Genomic DNA, 6,121 nt, shown 5'->3' with positions numbered 1-6,121 from the left:
TCTAGTCGCTTCAACGATTTGTCGGGATTAACGCAAACCTAAGTACTAGTGATCCTGTGAGGTACTAGTTCGGACAACATAAAGAGGTAAAATACACAGTTTGCCAATAGTTCATTGTAATTTTAGTCAGAATGTGTACAATACCTCGTTTAGTGTTATAATAAACACAATAAAATGACTTAGTCATATATGTGCCACAGTGTGGTATGGCCAAAATAATCATTTCACCATCGAAATACAAACGCTGAAATCAGTTTATTTTAGACTGGTTATTTAGTATTTACTCATTTATTTCTAAGTCCACTTTATTTTCAACTATAGTTTCATGACATTGCATTATACTCAAGAACAATGTTATTAACTATTCATTGCGCATACCTCACAAAGTGTATGACCTTTGCTACATGCCTTGTCATATCATTGCCATATTAAGGTAGAGATGCAGTTTACCTGACAGGTATTTTAATTAGTTAATTAGGAAACCAAGATGACCTCCCTTGTCCATAAAACTATATATTTTCGGTAAGCTTATTGTATGAATTTTGAAATTGTGTATTTTTTTATGGACATTTTAGTTTGAAATATGCACAAAAATGTGCTTTTTTGGTCAAAAGTGATTTAAAGAAAATTAGCTTCTGAACTATGCCTCTGTTTCCTGTCAAAATTGGTTTACGGGTACATATGTTTGTTATGAAGAAAGTGCCGTCTTTAAAACTGTCTACCAGTTGTCAATTTTGCTGGGCAGCAGCTCAAATTTCACTAATTCAAGTTTATGCATAAATTAACACCCAGGCGAGTTGTCTGTACGATTGTTGTAACACTGTTCAACCAAAAACAATGCCCGACGGCGTTTTAAAGATAATTTGCATAACAATTCACTCAGTAAGAAGTTTGCTAATGCTAATAATTCAGAAGAGAGAATATTTGCACCTGTTATCTATATTTTAAAATCGTCCTTTGATTATGTTCCACTATTCAAATTTCTATAGCCATGACTGTTTGGATAATACAAAGCTAAAAAAAAATCACTCCCAAGTGCCCACGAACCTGCATCTCTACCTTAAGTGAACAAAATATATTCATTTTCCTAATGTAAGTTACGTATATAGAAGGATACTAATACCTAGCTAATTATCCTGCTTGTTTAAGTTTGTATAAACTGTGACTGTCTGAAAGATGGGGATAACCTATACAATTTATAACCTATGCATTATGAAGCCATCCTGCTGTTCATTGTCACATTTTTACAAGTTCCGTTCACGGCTATATTCTCTCAATAAATGTCACTCAGTCATGTCATTTAATAACTCGGTACATACCTTGTGTGAACTCTGCTGTCGCCTATACAATACCACCGAGGCGTACAACATCGGGCCCGATATAAGCAGACATAATCACTGACTTACTCAGTACAGAGATAGCAGATTTGTTGGTGATTCTTCAAACTCAAGGTAAGGATAGTTATCATTGTCATCTGTTATTATCTATGATAAACATTGATTTATAGTTTGGTATATTATATGTTTTATATTAGTTACTCTATTTTAACAAATTATTCAGGAATATTGTCTTACGCATACGATTCTATAGAATCTTTATATTCTCTGTTGCTTTTCCGTTCCGCGTGGCGATAATGCAGTATTTGATTGTTCAAACGTGTTGTGATACGAACATTATGTTGTGGAATTTATCTGCAGCGTTTCCAGATGATTATATAGATAGCATGCAATGTATAAGTTATGTGAAACATGGTTTGCAACATGAACATCATTAAGAATTATTTTAGTTTATTTACTTATTATTAGCAGCAACGGGCGATAAACGAATTATCAAACTTGACAAACAAATAATATCGATGCAGCTACAATTCTTGAGGGCATGTTTTCAGTAGATTCAAGACGGACTAAATTGCATAATTATTGTCGATGTTACTAACGAAACTAAATTTCCGACTCGTTCTCGCCAAAGAACCAATGACAAAATTGCAGTCAAACACACAACATCTTTATTTTATTTTAGAACGTTCAAAAGAAACAGTTCCAGGCGATTAAACTCTTTATAATGGATAGTCCAGTTATGTGCACAATCAAAATTGTTGCCAATGTATTGTTACAAATTCAAATTATACTTCGGGAAATATAAAGACATTTTACATTACCCAGTTGTGGATACATGTTTAGTCAGTAATTCGGCAAAATACGTCGCTTGAATCTCTCCATTTGCGTATTTCACAACAAAAACTCTGTGCTTTGTGTAGCTGTCACAAGCTTCACTCTCTTCTTCTTTCTTACGATTAGTTTTGCGATCTTTGTGCTTATCCAGTTGAACATATGAGGTCATTTGCGGTTAATTTCATTGAAACATATTCGAACCAATATTTACGTATATTCTTTCGCTTCATTCTCAGAAAAGATAGAATTACTGATTCTATGCATTACAACACGTTATCTCCAGTATCAGTCGCAAATATCCGATAAATATGTGTATACAGTGTAATAACAATCTCGGTAATCTAATTGGTTCATGCAAGCATATTGAACTTTTGGCATCATGCATGTCTATAAAAAATAACCAAATGTTGTTGTTATATTTATTACTTTACTATTAGGAAATAAATTAGTTTATATTTCTGATATTTCCAGTATCGGCTATAATGCGTATCACATATGTCCAAAAACAAAGTAACACAATATAATTTGTCAATATCCGCTATAATATTTCGTGACGAGTTGACAGTGATGTGCATATTTCTTATTATTTCTTTCTTAATATTTATTATGTGATCGGCGGAGAGGCCAATTCTTTTGAAAATGCTTTAATTATTTATCCAATTATATATTTGAGATGTCAAATTATTCCAACCTCATCTTCTTTGCGTACAAAAACTAGTTTTACCCATGTCTAGCGGTGTTTTTTCCAGATTGTAAAAAATTCGTGGATTGAATTGAATAAAAAATAGTTACTAGTATTATGTGATGGCTATACTAAATATAATTCCTAAACTCATCTTTTATACAAATGAGATTACTAATTACAGTCGTCGTGTTGGGCTTCTAGATGCTGAAAATGAATACGTGAGAAACTAGAATATTTAATTAGTGACCCTACATTTATGACAGATTATCATAATTGTGTAATAATTTACAGTTGTTGCCCACAGAAAACTAGAAACAAATACAAATTACAGCGCTTGTTTAATAAATCTCATTTTGTGAAGACATTTTTTATTTATAAATTATATGGCGAAAAATAAATATGTGCATTATTAATGTTCACATGTACACAATGATCTAGTTTGAATAAAAACAAATAATGTGTCTCGGTCGATATACTGTTAACACACGTGAATAATGAATAACTGAGTCTTCGAAGTGGAACCACGTGTCTACAATGAATAATCATGCCTTGTTTACGAAGCATACTAGAAACTGTATACTCTTATCAATTGTTCGATATCAAACACAAAAGCGATCTCGACAAGTCATTATATTTCTTATATAAAATCATAATCATTTATCATATTTAGTACTTTGTTTTATGTTTTCAGAATAATTATTTTTCTAGGTAACTTATTTGATCTACGTATTCAACAAAATATTAAAAGTTGTAACTTTTACTGAAGCTGTAGTGACGTTAACTGACGTTCACCACTCTGTTAGCATATTTACTGTTGTTTTACTCTATTGACTAATGCGCTAACGATTGTTGTAAACCAAATAAAACACGAACAAAGCACAATGATGGTATTTCACGAACTCCATTTACAGGGAATATACTAATCATAATGTGTGCATAATCATAATCACGTTGACATATACATTTCTCATGTCACTTAGTAGCATATATATTTCACAATAAATATACCAGTTACAGTGTACGAATAATTCCGATGTGTTATTGTAAATGTTTTGTGACTCACGATCGTTGATTTTAAAAAAGTGTCGCTACCTGATGATCACGACAACACATTCATTTGCAGATTCTTGTAAATTCGTGATGAGGAAATCAACTGTAATCGCCATTCTGGTTGTCGTGTGCATCCTGGGAGAATTAGCAACTATACAAGGAGTTCACGTAAATACATATATATTTATTTAGTATTTCTTTTTAAGGAGAAACTTTTATTACAATTGACACAAGAGAAATCACTCTTTTTTACTTTAAAAGTACCGTGTGGATTAAAATATTCACGGGCGATTTGTTTTAACAAGACGTTCACAATAATTTCACAATTGTGATTCATGCTTTTAATTATTTTTAGTTATCTGGCGCTCGAAGGGGTCGAAGCGAAGGTAATTCATTCGACAATGCCGAAGACTTTGGTGACACAAAGCATGACATTCGCAGCAGAAATATCAATGTGGATGAAGATCCTGTTCTCCGTGATGTCAATTGATGATATTCTTTATATTGGATAAATAAATCTTTCTCGTGTTCTTAACTGTGTCCATTGCATACAGAAACAATATAAATTTAATGTCACATTAGCAAATTATGCAATACTCATTATGTAAACATACGTTAAATTGAACAATTAAAATCAAAATTGTTAATTTGACTAACGTCAAAAGTTGTGAGTAGATAAATAGAAAAAATACATGTACACCATGTACACATATGAGCATCGGCGTCGTCATTTAATGCCTCGCATTACAACTATAATAAATAGAGACCTTACATTATCATATTTATTAAACGGAAACTATTACACGAGTTTAATAAGGCTGATACTGTAGAGCTACGAATTTGATATAGTATGATGAAATATATTTGTTCTTGAGGTCATCACTATGTTTACGTTTCCGGGTTGCATTGGTAATTCAAACCGTGACCCTTTCACAAGCCAAGAAACATCGCCACGAGACTTTGGTTCGTGGAGAGGTTGAGGTTGGGAGAATTTAAAATGAAGTTTGATATATATGCGGCTATAAGGAACAATCTGAAACAAATGTTCTTGACATAATGCGGTATTTTGCTATAGTTAGCCATCATGCCAAACAGCCAACCTGCTAATCCGATTTTCGAGATTTTTAGTACATAATATGGAAATATAAAAGGTATTACAATGCTTTAATACACTGAACTGCCATGATTTATGGAATAAATCAAGCTATCCGATATTGCAATCATATTATTTACCGCAAGTAAGAATGCAAGGCCCCCTGATCACTGTCCAACTCTACACGTTCCGAGGCATCCCACCTGAGCATGAACAAATTCTGCGCTCAGTTGCGTTCGAATGAGTTCAGTCTTTTTGAGATTTCGCAACAATGCTACGCACAGTTCAACGACTGAACACTTCTGACCATATCTGATTTGCATTCAATCTGCTCGACATTTATCATTTCCTCCAGTATGCAACGTGATGATGTAGCATTTGTAATAAACCTGTGATAATATATACATGTATACCTTTACCTTTATTTTAAGGTTAAATCAATTGAAATGGTATAAATATTGATATCATTTTGAATAGTGAATTTTTATTTCCGCATCATGGTAGCGAATAAGTGGGGGCACTTATATGCGCGCACGTAGTCTTGAACGTGATCATACTAACTGTATAACCAAGAACTCTGTTCGACAATTACACAAATCCGGGGTGTTCTACTATACGATGTCGTATAATCTTTTTATTTCTAGTACTCAATTATCAATCTGATACAGGTTTATATCAATTCTGTTCTGGATTTCTTACAGAATGCACAATATAACTCAATAGCAATATGCATTTTATATAGACATGACTACTATATCCTCCTGCAATCAGAGTATGTGTAAATGAATTAAATACTATTTAAACAGGTTTTAAATAGAAACCATTTTATTAACACACATAATGGTATATGTCGGGTGTTTCATGTTGAGCATGATGTGCTCATTTATTTCGAAACACCCGACATTACTTATTTGACGAATACTGTGCAGTGTAGTTGTGTGTACAACCATTGGATGTGTATGTGTGCTTGGACTTGTAATCTTCTCTACACGACAAGTGATTGTCTGTTTGAATATAATCGATAGAAAAAGTTGGGTAAAAATAAATGATGATTGATTGACTACAAGCTACACAATACTATTCAACGCGTGTAGTAAAGAAAACCTGTGGGATACTGTTCTG

At 32.9% G+C, this 6,121-nt stretch overlaps 1 long non-coding RNA gene across 1 annotated transcript; it reads left to right on the top strand.

Annotated features, from left to right (window-relative positions):
• The first annotated feature begins 1,364 nt into the window (after positions 1 to 1,364).
• Positions 1,365 to 4,621, top strand: LOC144349472 (uncharacterized). The gene is made up of 3 exons (XR_013419961.1): positions 1,365 to 1,451; positions 3,980 to 4,074; positions 4,262 to 4,621. It is a non-coding gene; the product is annotated as an uncharacterized LOC144349472 (long non-coding RNA).
• The last annotated feature ends 1,500 nt before the right edge of the window (positions 4,622 to 6,121 follow it).

This window comes from Saccoglossus kowalevskii, chromosome 14 (genome assembly GCF_978046115.1).
Source record: "Saccoglossus kowalevskii chromosome 14, keSacKowa6.1, whole genome shotgun sequence".
Taxonomy (NCBI): domain Eukaryota; kingdom Metazoa; phylum Hemichordata; class Enteropneusta; family Harrimaniidae; genus Saccoglossus; species Saccoglossus kowalevskii.
The sequence above is the reverse complement of the archived record's forward strand: the minus strand, read 5'-3'. Positions and strand labels throughout refer to the sequence as shown.